Below are 15,090 nucleotides of genomic sequence, written 5' to 3' on the forward strand. Positions count from 1 at the left end.
AGTGGACAACACAAAAGTGTGCAATACATAGTAACACATCTCTTATCTGTGCTGGTGCAAACTATAATGAAGATATTATACATGAGGACAGACAAGCCTCATCCTTGGTGGCCACAGACTCACTCATCACTATATTCTCCTGTAAAATATAGTCTGGCCAACTGTCAGAGACAGCGTGCACTGTTTTAAGCTAGCCAGTGACTACAAATTATTATAACTGTCCCAAATGCCTTCAATTCAACTACTACAACTTTGTCAAACAGATGGAAAGCTCCAGTCATCACATCAAGCACTCATTGAAATCACCAGAAAAAATAATGTCTACTGTGATGTAGTTTTCAAAAACTACCTATGACAAAATTTAAAGAAACTTCTATCTACACTTACGGGCCTGGAAACATTTAAGAGTTTCAAAAAGAAACTAAGCCACACTGTACATTAGACTTAGTACAACATCATGTAAAATAAAACTTTACATTAAGCTGAAGACTTAAAGTTTGACTAGCAATACACAAACACATTGTACATATTTATGAATGTTGTAAATATAGTGCATGATCATTAAAGTCACCTGCTCTCAATTCAAAATAATTTTTTTCATTTTTTTTCTTTTTCTTTTTTTTTCTCTCTACTGTTGCTGCTACTATTGATTTCAAGCTCCTTTTTATTTTCTCCACTTCTTTACAGTTTCTAATACTTTGACAGAAATTAAACCTATTCCCAAGTCAGAGCATCATTAAAATTCAGATGGCGTTACCTGCATCAGCAACATATTTAAGTATGCTTGAAGATTTGTTTTTATTAACATTGTTGATCTTATTATCTGGGGAACATTATTCCATATTACGTCTCTTTGAGTATGTTAATTTAATATGACTCAGTAAGTGACATACTATAGTCACAAAGAGTACCTATTTTAATCACCAGTGCTGTTTCCCTCCCTTTTCTTCAACTACATTATCTGGATTTCTTGCCTGTTGGTAGTGGATGATTACATGTAATCAGTACTTCTTCAGTTTAATGATTCTCTGTGGTAAATGTTTTCAGTTCTTCTCAACCACATGTATGCTGCAGTGTTTGCCCAATCTGCAATGTAACAGTCTTACCATATTATTGTGCCTGTCAGTGTACAGATCCCACTTCTGTGAGTATGTCACAACCAGCAACTTAATGTGCAACTGCGTCTACTTCTGTACTACAGAACCTAGATTTGTCTGTATTGCCCCTCCCACTTTTTCTATAGATTTTGGAAACCAGTGTGTGGTCAGTCCGCCATCCTGAGCTGCAATTATTAACCTTTCATCTTTCTTCTTAACCATTCATTTGTCAAATCCTGTTCAACATGCAATTCTCTACAACTGCAACTGTAATTGTTTTGTTTTTTGTTGATTTTTTTTTTTGCACTTTCTGCTGCTACCTTGTTTTTTTGTCAGCTTCTAATTTGATTTCTATTCTCGTTTCTTTCTAAAATGCTTCTGTCAATCTGAAAAAAAACACCGCCTTTCTTCTACATGTTTTAGAACCTTCACTATATTGGGATCTCATGGTAATAATTATGTATGCAGTTCCACAATTGAAAAAAAAAAAAAAAAAAAAAAAAAATATATATATATATATATATATATATAGTCAATTTCAAAGAGGGACATATTTTTTATATATTATTTAATAAGCAGGAAGCAGTCATTTTGTTTTCCTGTCAAGCTAATCCAACACTTTTTAAGGCCAGTCGGTCATATCAAAGCTAAAAGTAAGTAAAGAAAGATCAAGCTTATCAGGATGTTAAGACAGGTTTCAATATTAGATTATGGGGGGAATTTAATAAAGCCTATATGGTCTTATTTAACATGTAGGCATCATGGCACACTGCTAACATTAAAGTAAGCAGGTTTTCGATCCAGTAAACAGAGCTGGGTGGCGCGCACACATGTGCCAACACAGAAGTATCCATGGCGTGCAAATCACCTCATAAGCAGGTGAATTTCATGCAAATGAGGGAAGTAGAGTGATCCAGCAAGCAGAGAGGCAGTCCTGCAGACCCTGTGTTGGTGTCCATAGTGTACAAGGAAAAATTCCATGTACAGGATTTTAAACAGACAACAGTAAAAGTGTAGTTAGATGGACAGAAATAGGAGACACAGATATGTGCAAAACTATTCCCCCGTATGTCCAAAAATGTAAGGGAAATAAGTTAAAATAATTTTATTTTTTTTAATGATCTGGTTATGTTTGTGCAGCATGCCACAGTGTGCAAACATACAGTTATGAAAAAAAATAGTGGAAAAAACAAATTTTATAGTATGTGACAGAAATGGAGTATAGGATCCTGCGTGGAGTATCCAAAATGGTGAAATGGTGCTGTTGCTAATGAGTGGAGAGGTAAAGAAAATTATTTCAAATAATTGGAATTTATTTAAGACAGATAGAAAAAATGTTGATATAGTTGGAAAAGTACCTAGGTTTGTGTCTAGGAATGGGTTTAATATGAAGAATGAGATAGAAAAGAAAAAAGGAAATGATAGAGAATTAGGGATCACAGGGGGAACAACTAGTTGTGGCACCTGCAACCAATGTAGATATATTATAAAGGAGCATAGTATTATGTTGGAAGACACAAATCACACAAAAATTAACTTTAAAAAAGGTAATTGTAGGACAAAACATATAGTATACCTGGCCCATTGTACAAAGTGTTCCTGTTATTATATTGGGAAGACTGATAGGTGTCTTCGACAAAGGATATACGACCATTATTATAATATAAAAAGGCAAGATACTAAGAATGCATTATGGAGACATATTGCCCAGGGCATTGGTTGTAATGAGTTTTACTTTGGAATATTGGAAATAGCCAAAGTTAACCCGAGGGGTGGATGTATTAAAAAGAAATTAGGTGAGCTTGAGGCCAGGTGGCAAATCAAACTAAATGCCTCCACTCACCCGGGACTCAATGATCATATATCCATAAAGCCCATTTTGGAGAATTTAGTAAACTAAGGAAGTGAAACTGGTATTAAAAGGGAATATAAAGGTTTATTATAGTTTCATTACACATACCAGATAGAAGTTTCATTAACACTTACTTATAAATGTTAAACTAGTTTAATTTTTGAACTGATTTTAATATATTATTGATATAAGAAACAATAAGGATGGTTTTATAAGAGTATGCACACTGGCACTTTAAACATGTAATTGTTGTTATGACGTGTAACTTCATTGGTTTTTAAAAAAGTATTTAAGCTGTGTAGAATTGTAATAGAACTGTTCTGATGAAGTCTAATTAACTTAGATGAAAGCGCTCAACCGTATTTTTTATTTGTATTAAATAAGTGTTTGAATATACGCTGGTGTTGGTGTGGACGTGTGTATGCTGTGAGGAACAAGCTGCTGAAGTTTTTATTAATTGTCGACTAGTTCCTTATCTTTTGTGCGTGTTTAGCTGTTGCTAATTAGGTATGGCCTGGAACTGTGTAGTTTCCGGGTTGTATGCACAGAACTCTATGCAAATGAGTTGGGTTTACTGAATAGCACACATGGGTATCCCTGTCCACATATCCCTTCTGAGTAGGCACAGAACCATGTTGGTATTCACAGAAGAGGTAGCGGACATCAACGGGGTGTGTGGCTGAGGACTTGTAAGCTCATTGGAGCTCAGCTGAACCAGTTTGTGTGGTGCACCACTGTACTCAGCAGGGGGGTGTATACACTGGCTGCTAAGATTTGTTTACCTTCGGGGCGTGTGTTTCAGTGTTTGCATGGGTGATGCTGTGCTGAGCATGCCCTTTCAGGTGTGTGTGCACAATGAATGCTGAGCTTTGTTTACCTTCAGGACGGTTGTTTCTGCAGGTTTACGTGGCATGCCACAGTGCTGTGTGCATCCAAAAGCCAATGATATATTAATTACTGATTCATTTAAACTAGAGCCATTTAATGTTCTTAATGATGTACTTGGCAAGTGGAATGCATCATAGGTAGCCAATCACATGGCCTACACCTGCAGCAGAGCCCAATAAAGGTTGTATACACCCTACAATCTGATTTCTCCCCCTAGCTCTGCACCAGTGGAGTACAGACTTGGGAATCTTAACTGAAGGATTACTAGAGGCTGCTGCAGATCTGCTATATCTGTATGTGCAAGATGCTTAGGTAAAGCCTGCTTCTGCTGCTGCTCACAATAGGCCTAGACTGAGAAGGAGAAGAGTGTTTAGGCCCAGTTTAACCTTCCAGGCGCTACATGAGCTGGAGATCATAGAGCAATACATGATGGACAGGGACATACTACAACAACTCACTGAGCTATGCCACCCTCAACTCAGACCCAGACCCAACAGAGGGAAACCCATTTCAGTGGACACAAAGGTATGTGTAGCTCTAAGGATACTAGCCACAGGTACTTTCCAAAGACCAACTGGGGACATGATGGGGGTCTCGCAGGCATCAGCATCAAGGGTACTCCACCAGTTTCTGGATGCCATGCTACAACATGCCAGTGAGCACATTTATTTTCCCGTCACCCCTGAGGCAAGGGCCAGCAAAATGCAACACTTCTACCATGTAGCACTCCTCCTAAGGTACTGGGTGCCATAGACTGCACTCATGTACACATCAATGCACCACCAGATGAGGAGGGTAGAATCTACATCAACAGCAAGGGGTATCACTACATCAACTGCCAGGTCGTGTGCAATGCCCAGGGCATTATCATGAATGTGTGTGCTGGCAGCCCTGGCAGTTATCACAACTCCCATATCTGGCATGCATTGCTGCTGTACTAGATGTTTGCTAGGAGAGACATCCTGCATGGCCATTTACTGGGGGATGCTGTCTATGCACTGGAACCGTGAATGATGACACCCATCAAAACTGCACGCACAACCATGGAAGAATGCCATAATGTGGCACATGCACAAACTAGGAACATCATAGAGCATGTGTTTGAGCTGCTGAAGTCATGGTTTGGGTGCTTCGATATATCTGGTCGACCCCTGCAGTACTGTCCAGCCACATGTGCACAGATGTTCACAGTATGTCCCATGCTCACAATATGTTCCTGTGGAAACAGCTGCAGCAGGATCATCAAAGGGAAGGGACACTCAGCTCCCTAGCAGTGCCTAGGTCCCTACAGCCACAGGAGGACTCTGAGGAGGAATGCCCTGAGGATGTCCCTGTAGGCAGATTTAGGTATACCCAGTATTCCCTGGCCTTGGCCAAAAGACAAAGCATAGCACATGCACTGAAAACCTAGGGCCCTAGGGACTGACACCTTACTCCAACTCATATACATATAGTAAAAATGATGCCAGCCAGCCCACACAACGTGTACCTAACCAAAATATGACCTGGTGGTACTACTACAGTGTTATACTAGACTGCAGCGACAGTAGAATGCACATGCATGAAATACAAGCATAATGCAGATAGTAGTTAAATTATATTTCAGTATCACATCTGTGAAGTCAACAAACAACATCAGCTCAAGGAGTGGGTTACCTCACCTGTATACCTTTATTACCTGCTGTCTGTGGATGACAGAACATTATGTGACCAATATTGGCCTAGAGACAGCCTTGAACAGTACTATATGAGTTAACCAATACAATTTGCAGCCATTAGATTATGGTTACAACAGCACAGTCCTGATGTACACCATTTTATTTGGTGTTGTTGGTATTATTTCATGTTTTTATTGAACTACAGTTGACATTATTCATTTATTGTACTACAGCTATAATTCCACATTTATTGCACTACAGAATGTATTGTATATACTTTAATGCAGTGGTTGGTATTGTTTCATGTTTTTATTGCACTACAGTTGGCATTATTCATTTATTGCAATTGCAGCTCTAATTCCACATTTATTACACTAAAAACTTTATTGTATATACTTTAATGCAGTTATTAGAATTATTTCATTTTTTGCACTACAGTTGGCATTATTTATTTATTGCAATACAGCTCTAAGTCTACATTTATTGCACTACAAACTTTACTGTTTATACTTTACTGCAGTTAATGCTTTACTCTTTCTTGCTTATTTCACTAGAGTTAGCATAATACAGCCATACTCACTACACTCACAGCACAACCTGGCCCAGCTCCCAGCATGCAACTTGATATTGTGAGCCCTCTCAGCTGCAGCTGTTGGGAGAGAAGCACACCCTTATGCACACCAGTTTTGCAGACATTCAGATTACATATTGGTAAAACAGAGAAAAAAAGTACTTACATACTTGTGGGGCATTCCCTGCCCTCGATTCTAGGTCCTAGGTGTCCAAGAATCCCCTCTTTTGCTTTTCAGGTCATCAGGTGGTGATGGCACTGCTCATTTGTGCAGGGGATACCAGTAACACTAGTGAGTTCTCTGGCTGGTTCCTGGCCTCCCCATTATACTCCAAGGCCTGGAAGTCACTCTGCAGCAGCCTGTCATAATGGTTTTTCAAGAGGAGCCCAACCATCACCCTGGACTCTAGAATGCCCCAATGCTGCACTGGAAAGCACTCACCTTCACTTTCACCAACACCACCAGCCATATTATACCTTCAGTTGACAGAACTCCAATGGATTCTTCTGTATTCCCACCTATTGGGCTTAATATAGGCTGTTTTTATGCCCTTACACATCATTGGGCAACATTCAAAAAAGCACCATATTGCTTAGTAATGTGCAAATCAGTGCAGCTGAGCTGAGAAGTAGGAAAACTCATAGAACAGTAGTCTTAGCAGAACTTAGTAGTGCACAAACCAGCCAAGCAGTGCTGAGCAGTGTACAAACACTGGCAGCTATTACCAAGTTTATGGATGCCTAGCAGGTCTAAGCCCAGTTGAACACAGCTTAGTAGAGCGCAGCAGGCAATTTTTAAAATTGCATAATATGTTTATCAAAATTAAATGCATATTTTCCCTTCCATGTATTCAAACCCTAGACCTACTTTACATGAAGCCATAACACTACCCATTAAGCTACATGGATATTAAGAAATCCAGTATACCTTCATATATACCACTGAGCAATCTATAAGCTATGCTGCGTACTGCGCCGCACCATGCAAGCATGCTCAGCCACACTTAAACACAACTTTAAATAAATAATCACATCCCATTTCTATTTTTTAGTGAGAACAGCTTGACATTTCTGTGCTTTACACCACACTGCACAAACATGCTTTTTTAAAAAAAAATAAAAATAAAAATAAAACAAAATAACATTGCAGGGAGTCTTATACTCATCTGCAGCCACAGTTAGCACTACACCTCTCCCTACACTGATTCAATAAACATGTTCCTTGGCTCTCCATAGGCAATGTGCCATCATTAATATACATGGTGCGCTGCTGGGGGGGGGACTGTGAACACGAACACGGATACATTCTCTGTAGGCTCTACACGATGCCTACATGGATTTTGTTTAATCCTGGGGTTAGTCTTCTAAAATATTCCTTACTAAGCTTTGTTCTGATTTGCCCATGATGTCTTGATGACCTTTCATCTATTCCCATGTCCCTAGACATTTATATACTCCATCTTGTTCAAGTTCTTTTATATCACATTTCTCTCTCAGGTTGATATTTTCTTGATGTTGCCATTTTCCTGCTATAAATAATTGTTGGTTTTGCCTGTTTATTAGTGCCACATGTCTTCCTATATTCTATGAAAAAGTTTTAACCATTTGCAGTTATGCCTTCAGTTCCTTGTCTGACAAAAGCTAAACAGCTTTAAATCATTCACAAAAAGTAACTGAGATGCCATTTGGCAAGGTTGTTTTCTAATCGTCAGTCTATAGCCATAGTCTAGTGTGCTAAGTAAACAGTTTAATGGGTTAAGGACAAGGCAAAACAGCAGTTGTGGCAAATAATCACCTGGTAATACGCCTCTTTGGATTGTTATCCCTGGAAGAGTACTATGCCATTGATGTTCATTCAGTTGTAAAGTGGTTTGCATCTATTTCATAGCGACTGCTATATAATTTATCCGTTTATGGTATATTTTATAAATATCTAAGAATTTCATAATCTATGAATGTGAAATGCTGCCAAATGCTTTTTTTCCACAATCTATCCATGCCATACAGCTTACAAAAGTTCCTTTATGCCAGCTTCCTGATGTGCCCATTTTTGGAGGCTCCCACACTATGTAGGCACACTGGTATGGCTTATATAAGGGAAGGGGTCTTTCTTTTGGGATAGCACTGCACACAAAGACAGCTCCAATTTCTGCATGCATTTTCTCAGGGATCTTTCTGCTGTTTATCTCCTCTGAGTGGGATGGGGGCAGGCAAGGACCTATCATATTGCAGCTCACAGTAGAGCTTTTCATATCCCTACCTGATGGTGTGCCAATATTATGCCTGTATTCTGTCTGGACAATGAGGTGTGGTCTCTGTGGCTGTGCTCCCCAAGCCCTAAACCATTCATGCCTCCTTGAACAACTTGTACATCTGTCTCAGTGAGCTACTGATCCTCAGCCTCCACAAGGGCTGGATAAATGGTCAACCTACTTTGGCACAGTCCTTCCACCCCATGATAGGTATGACAGCTCTGCCAGTTGCCCAAGCTCACAATCAAACCTGGGTCACCTAGGCCATAATCAGTGCTTTGTTCATTCATGCCACTGTACTGCCTAAGTCCTATTAATTTCAGCTCATGTATGCATTCAGATTTAACTACTCATTAATATTATAACCTCCTTTTTAAATCAAGGCATATTATTAATTATTACACTAATCCAGGCAGCTTTACAGCATGCTCTAATATTAATATCGACTAATATGTTGCAAACCTCCACCTTACTTATCCAGCATAGCAAAGCTGCATCCAACAAAATTACGACTGAATAGCCAATAAGTTTGTCTGTCTATACAAATTATAAAATATATAACATTTGTACACTGCTTTTTATTTATATTATTTGGAGTCCAGAAGTATTATTTGACTTATCTGGCACTAAGTAATTGCATTTTGCATTTAAAGTTGATAAAGTGTGAGATATGTGTGCTTCTTTAATCAAATCTGTTTATTACATTTTATTTATATAATATGGTATGTAAAGGTTCCCTGCTTACTTTCTGTACTGAAGATGTTTTGTCTGGGTTTTCACAAAAATGGCCTAAATCCCAGCTGGACACTCTAGTAAACAAAACTTAAACAAATGCATACATACATACAGACATACATGCATACATGCTCAAATATGATCCTGTAAACAAAATAAAACACATGCATGTATACAAACAGACATACATGCACACATAGATAAATAAACAAACACCCAGTAAATAAAACATAAGCACATGCATGTATACATACAGCCATAGATACATAAATAAGATCCAGTAAATGAAACATCAACACATGCACGCATACATATAGACATATATGCATACATAGATACACAAATGCATAAATAAGACTCAGTAAACCAAACATAAACGCATGCATGCATACATAGACATGTAAATATCATCCAGTAAACAAAATAAAAACACATGCATGTATACAAACAGACATACATGCATACATAGATTAAAAATACCCAGTAAATAATAAGGCCCAGTAAACAAAATATAAACACATGCATGCATACACACATAAATAAGGCCCAGTAAACAAAATATAAACACATGCATGCTTTTTTTTAATTTCTCCAAATCTTTTCAGTTTCTAGTACTGTGACTGGAATGGACTACATTCCTACGTCAAAGTACGATTAAAGTTCATTTAATTAGTGTTGTTTCACTCTTTGATGTCAGCCAGTAGTGCTCTTCCCAGTACCCGCAATGTGCCCAGTAATAACTCATTCTGCAATTTGTATGGAGTTACATGTATTGGTAGCATATCTAAATACGATTGTAGACTCTTCTTTATAAGACCTATCACTCCTACTACTATTGGAACTGTCTGGGTATCCTTCTTCCACATTTCTCTTGTTTCTGCCTGCAAATCCTGATATTTTGTGACTTTGTCTCTCTCTGTACACAAGATACTGTAGTCACTGGGTGTGGCGATTTCAATGATGAATGCTACTTTTGTCTTCTTTTCTTAGACCACTATATCCGGTTTTCTAGCATCTATCTTTTGATCTGTTGATAATGGATGATCCCATGTGATCTACACTTCTTCATTTTCTATGAAGCTTTGTGGCTCATGCTTCCAGTGTTTTTCAGCCACTTCAATACCATAATGTTTGCAACAGTCTTGCCACATTATTATGCTTTTCAATATACAGTCCTTCTGCCATTAGTATGTTGCAACCAGCAACAAGGTGTACAGCTGTCTTCAATTTGAATTTACAAAGCCTACATTTGTCTGTTTCTCCCACATGTTCAATGGACTTTGTAAACCAACGTGTACGCAGCCCACTATCTTGGGCCACCAATGTTAACCTTTCATTTCTTGGTTTGAATTCGTCTCTCCTCATCCATTCCTGCATTCATTCCTGATCAGCATGAGGTTCTTCCAGAAGTTTTCTATACTTGCAACTATATTTATGCATTTTCCACATTTCTTGCCTTCTCATCTGGTCCTTCACCTTATTGTCTTTTTTTTTTTTGTTTTTGGCACATTCAGTTGCTGCCTGATTTTTATCTGCTTCTGGTTTGATTTCCATTCCTGCTTGATGCGATATGCTTTGGCTAGATTAAGCAGAGAAGTCATCTTAGATTTATTCTCCTCATGTTTCAAAACTTTCACTATGTTTGGGTCTTGTGATGTCATCAGACATGTGTGGAGTCCCACAATTGCAGATCTATACATATAATCAGTTTCAAGAAGGCTCAACCCTCCTTCAGAATGGGGAATATATAATCTTGGTATGCACTGATTTTTTTAGAAATTATTTGGTGAGCATGAAGCATCCTTCTTTTTTTCCTATCTAATCTTTCCAGCACATTTTGGGGCCAGCTGATCACTCCAAAACTGTAAGTTAGGACAGGAAGAGCAAATTGGTTTATAGCTTGGATTTTGTTCCTAGATGTCAGTGCTGTTTTCAGGATTAATTTCAGTCTTTTGAAGTACTCCTTACTAAGTTTTATTTCCATTTGTTTGTGTTTTATTGTTGATCCTTCATTAGTTTCCAAATATTTGTACACTCCTTCTTGCTGAAGTTCTTTTATATTGCATTCTTGTCCCAAAATGATGTTTTCCTGGTTTTGCAGTTTTCCTTCTTTAAAGGTTGCTTTTGCACATTTATCAAGACCAAATGACATTCTTAAATCATCTGAAAAAGTTTTGACAACTTGGTTGTGCTTTCAGTTCCTCATCTAATGAGCCATACAGTTTTAAATCACTGACAAAGAGAAGACATCATTGTCCATGTTGGTGTGAATGACCTGAGACGTACCTCCTTGGACTACATGAAAAGGGACATGGAGGAGCTGCCCGATCTTGTAGCCCAGGCAGGAATTACCCTAACCCTGAGTAGCAAATTGCCATCACCCAGAATGATACCACAGTACAAGGACAAAATGATTGACTTCAACAATTGGCTAAGCTTCTGGTGTCATTCTAAGGGGATCCAATATCTGTCTGCCTGGGATGGCATAATCGACAAGCCACGATGCTTTGCCAGAGATGGCCTGCACCTGTCGCCCCTGGGATTCTGGATACTGGCTAAGGATCTAGCCACCCCTATAGTGCCTTTTTTAGGCAAGGTTCAAATGACAAATTCACCACCCTAACAGGTACAGGCAAGAAGAATCTGAGGGTACTGCTACTCAATGCTAGAAGAGAAGTCTAAACCTCAAAATGCACTCTCTCGAGGCACTCCTTAAAATGGAGAACATCGACATCTGTGCAGTGACAGAGACCTGGTTCAAGGCTCCAGAGATTATCGCTGCATTACCAGGCTATAATTCATACCACACCTTTCGGCCACCTAACCTGGACCGAAACACTAAAGGCGGAGGCGTGTCCATATTCATTAAGGATATCCACACCTCCAGGCTAGTTGCTCAGCATAATGCATCCGAGATTATCCAAGTGCAACTAACTCTGGGCAAGACCGCAATCCAAATTGTAGCTTGCTACAGATCCCCCACCATGCCCCAGGATTCCCACTCCTCATTTCTTAATACACTGGAAAATATTAGGGTACAAACTAACACCGTAATAATGGGTGATTTCAACTACCCTACCATTAACTGGGAAAACTAATCATGTACCAACTCTTGTGCTCAACGTTTTCTGGAATTCATAAATTCCAATGCCATGGATCAACTTATCCACACACCCACCAGGGGCAGCAATATCCTAGACCTGGTTATTACCAACATGGGCAACTGGTGCTCCACACCAGAGGTCAATTCCTCATTGGTCAGATCCGACCATAAATTAATCACCCTAGACATCCACATCCCACCCCCCCCCCCCCAATTAGGGAAAACACAGTAAAAATGTCTCCAAAGCCAACTTCACGCTTCTTAAGACAGAAGTGGCAAACTTCACGACACCCATGCTGACGGACAATAGAGGTATGACTGCTGAATCCTACACAAATGCACTTTATAAGCACTTACATGAGTGCATGGATTGTGCAATCCCTAACAGAACCAAGATGCTATCCTCCAAAAAAAGGAAGTCAATCTGGTGGTCCCCTGCCATAAACAAACTCTACAACATAAGAAAGAAACTGTTGCAAAAAAGAGTAAAATCCCATGATTGGATAAAATCCCTGGTCAGCTTCAGTAAGAAGCTGAGATCACTCATAAAATCCTCCAAAGCTAGTTATTTAAACAAAATTGCCACTGGCTCTAAAGACAACCACAAAGCATTCTATAGCTATGTCAAGAATCTCAATGGCAACACTCAGATGCTCTGAGTTACAGCACAATGGCACTAAATATACAGAACTAACGGATATTGCCAACATCCTGGAAGATAGGTTCAGTGCTAACTTTACCCCTCTGTCATCCCCTAAAGGGCCCATCTCTATACCAGAAAAACGCAAAGTTCCTGTAATCACAGCTGCACAGGTAAAAACCACACTATCCAAAGCCAAGAACACAGCATCCGTGGGACCTGACAACATCCCAGGCTGTGTTCTACATGAACTACAGAACGAACTGGCACCCCACCTAAGTACCATGTTCAATCATAGCCTCACCTCAGGCTATGTGCCCACTGAATGGTGCACAGTGACAGTTATCCCACTCCACAAAGGGGGAGCCACCACAGACCCTGGAAACTACCGCCCCATTAGCCTAACGAGCCTGGTCTGCAAGGCTATGGAACGTATCATCATGGAACTTATAAACAATGACATTGGTAATCTCCAAACTCAGGACCCCACCCAGTTTGGGTTTGTAAAAAGCAGATAATGTCTCCTAAACCTGATAGACTTCTTTGAAGCAGTCACCAAAGCTGTAGATGAGGGTAAGGTGGTGCACACAGCCTATCTAGATCTCGCCAAGGCTTTCAACACCATTCCCCACTCTGGAATTATAGATAAACTCACTAAACTAGGTATAAATCCCTATGTCAGAAGATGGGTTGCCAACTGGCTCACTGACAGAACCCACACTGTGAAAGTAGCAGACTCCAAATCCAACTTCAGACCAGTGACAAGTGGAGTACCACAGGGTTCAGTCCTGGGTCCTCTCCTGTTTGGTATCTACGTCTCTAAAGTACAGGCCAACACAGAAGGTCTTTGGCTAATGAAGTTCGCAGATGACTGCAAACTAGGAGCAATAATCAAAACTCCAAAAGATGTGGACGTCCTACAAAAGGGCCTTGCTGAGACAGATGCCTGGTGTCAAAGCCATGGCCTCAAGCTCAATGCCAAAAAGTGCATTGTCATTCCTTTTGGTAAAAACTCAGTACCCATAAACTACCACATAGGTAGTAGTCTACTTAACACTGAAAGTGTGATAAGATACCTTGGGACACAGGTGGGCAGTAGTCTCTCCTTTGATAATCACATCGCCACTGTAGTCAGGAAATCCTTCTATGTGGCACACCTCATCACAAAAGATTTCTCATCCAGGAAAAAAGAGGTAATTTTTCCCCTCTACTCGTCACTCATTAGACCCATTATAGAGTACAATGCCCCTTTTGGTATGTACCTCACACGACATCTACAATAACTGGAAAGGCCACAGAAATACCTCACAAAGAGGATTACTGGCCTCAAAGAGATGCCCTATGCAGACTGTCTCAAAAAACTGCAGCTTTACTCCATTGCTTATCACCTATTTGGAGGCGATCTCTGCCTAACACACAAAGCTATGTCAAAGCCAGAGCTTTTAGACATGTTCCACTTAAAGAAATCCCAATCCCTACGAGCTACACGCTCTAGGGACCTAAACCTCATCACTACAATAAACAGAACATGCTGGAGGGATAGATTCCTGTCCCAGAGACTTCCCATACTCTGGAACAAACTACCTATCTATATCAAACAAAGCTCCTCATTAGCACTCTTCAAGAAAAATCTTGATGATTGGATGGGAGATAGGAAATTCACCCCGGGGATCATTTCTGTGGCTCTGCTCAACAGTGGCACAGGAAAATAATTTTCTTGGGTGGCGAAAGCCAGGGTACCTTTGGCTAGGCTTATATAGGCCCTAGGGCCAATAGCCTAGTACCTACCTATGAACCTAGAAGATGAGAAGTCTTTACACTTAGTTGTTTTGTAGGAACCAAATTATAGCCATGGCCTAAGCTGTTAAGTAGACAGCTTAATGGGTTAAGGGCAAGGCAGAATAGCAGTGGTGACAAACAGTCACCCTGGAATATCCCCCTTTAAATTTTTATCCCTGGAATAATAATGTGTCCTTTATCATGGCTTAATTGCTGGTCTGCCACTGTTTCATGGTCACTGTAGTGTAGTCGATCAGTGTAGGGTGTACCTTATACATTTTTAAGGACTCTTTTAGCCATAGTCAATCTATTTGTTGTCAATCCATGCCATACTTAGATTATTCCCCTTTTTACAGTTCTCCAGTATGACTTTATTTAACAACAAGTGATCCTTTGCTCCATATGACTTTCTTTTATTGCCCTTTTCTTCTACTGCCATAACTGAGTTTTCTTCTAAATGACTATAAACTCTGTTGGCATCAATTCCCATGTATACTTTATATGTCAGCAGAAGG

The sequence above is a fragment of the Protopterus annectens genome, chromosome 9.part0 (assembly GCF_019279795.1).
Source record: "Protopterus annectens isolate FY-2018-M chromosome 9.part0, PAN1.0, whole genome shotgun sequence".
Classification (NCBI taxonomy): domain Eukaryota; kingdom Metazoa; phylum Chordata; order Ceratodontiformes; family Protopteridae; genus Protopterus; species Protopterus annectens.